This window comes from Cynoglossus semilaevis, chromosome 1 (assembly GCF_000523025.1).
Source record: "Cynoglossus semilaevis isolate Cse_v1.0 chromosome 1, Cse_v1.0, whole genome shotgun sequence".
Taxonomy (NCBI): domain Eukaryota; kingdom Metazoa; phylum Chordata; class Actinopteri; order Pleuronectiformes; family Cynoglossidae; genus Cynoglossus; species Cynoglossus semilaevis.
This window is the reverse complement of record NC_024307.1, coordinates 22,227,000-22,228,731: the sequence shown is the minus strand read 5'-3', so window position 1 is coordinate 22,228,731 and position 1,732 is coordinate 22,227,000. Positions and strand designations below refer to the sequence as shown.

At 34.7% G+C, this 1,732-nt stretch overlaps 1 protein-coding gene across 1 annotated transcript in view; it reads right to left on the bottom strand.

Moving 5' to 3' along the window:
• The window catches only part of rab1ba (zRAB1B, member RAS oncogene family a), a 20,200-nt gene that overhangs the window by 9,058 nt on the left and 9,410 nt on the right, over positions 1-1,732 (bottom strand). The gene's annotated exons all lie outside the window — the stretch shown is intronic.

Genomic DNA, 1,732 nt, shown 5'->3' with positions numbered 1-1,732 from the left:
TATATACAAAAATCCTGAATATATATACAAAAATCCTGAAAATATATATATATACAAAAATCCTGAATATATATATATATAGAAAAATCCTGAATATATATACAAAAATATGAAGCGTATTTGATCACACAGTCCGTATCGGTGCACAACTACGCCTGCACAACCCGCCAGGCTCCTATATCCTGTGCCCACGTAGGGGGGCGTATAAAGTATGTAAAAAAAATAACATAATATCTTCTAATAAGGTAAACAAATATACATACATAAAAATCTTTGCATTACTCTCTCTCTTTTCCTTTCTGCAAGACGCAAATTATCGATCGTGAGCACACTGGACAGGGTTATCAAATAACATCTAGAAATATTATAACATATTTCCAAACAAGTATTTACAACGAATTATAACCTTTTCATCAACCTTATATTAAGATCACGCTACTCTGAATCCCTCACCCAACAGTGAGATCATTAACCATTTTGACTGTAATTTTCTTGAGTTGTTTTTCCCAAGTTTTACTACGGTAAATAATCTGGTCACTCACCCTCTGATAAATAAATAAAATCCTGGAATAGGAGACCACAAAGAATCTGTCCGTATCACTTTATTAGCAAAGAGTTGTCGTATATTACATCAACTTTACGGTGAGACTCCAGAGCATTACTCTATAAAAGTAACAAAGAGTGAATAAAGAAAGATGATCATATAGAAGCTGCTTGTGTCGTTTTGATGTTATTTATTATTTTTATTTTTTGATTTTAGCAAATGGCTGCAATGAAACAAAGAGTGACAAATTTAAAGGGGTCTAAATACTTTCCGTACCCACTGTATATTCAGACTTTCTGCACAAAGTCTGAATATATATACAGAAATTGGAAGCGTATTTGACCACACCACCCTTATCGGGGCGGAGCTACGCCTGCTACCACCGCAGGCAAGGCTCCTGTATCTTGTGCCCACGTAGCGGGGCTTAAAAAGTATTTTAAAAAATAACAGCAATGCGAGGCAAGCAGCTTTGATATAAACGTCTTTATTTATTCACGCCACTTCTCTTCTCCCCTTTTCCCTCTCTTCTTTTCTTCCTTTTTTTTTTTTACGGACCATGCTTCACTTGCAACGCGGAAGAAAAAATGAACAACCCGGTACAGAACAACACATTTTCCACGAGTCGACAAGGAACCTGTGAACAAATCAATATTTTAAAAACAACACAGTACACTACGTCATATGACAGCTATCAAACAAAATATCTTCAAATAAAAGTTAACATAAATCACTCTTTGCATTACTGTTGCTCTTTTCCTTTCTGGGAGATGTACGTAATGATCGTCAGCACAATGGACAGCATTATCAAATAATAATAACATAATAAACAAGTATTTATAACAATTTTTATCACCCTTAAATTATCATTATGTTACTCTGAATCCCCCAGTGATTCAGTGAATTAGATTAACGATTTTATGACTGTAATCTGTTCTTATTCTCTTTAACGTATTTATTACATTTTCTATTACACAGCATTCACTGTTTTCTTTTGTAAATCTTAGGTTACAAATATAACCATGACATATGCAGGGGCTGTTTTATGGGGATCTCCTGTGCCGCCTGGTTGGTGGTAGCAGGCATAGCTGCGCACTGGTATGGACAGTGTGGTCAAATACGCTTCATATTTTTGTATATATATACCCAGTATTTTTGTATATATATATATTCATCCATCCATCCATCCAT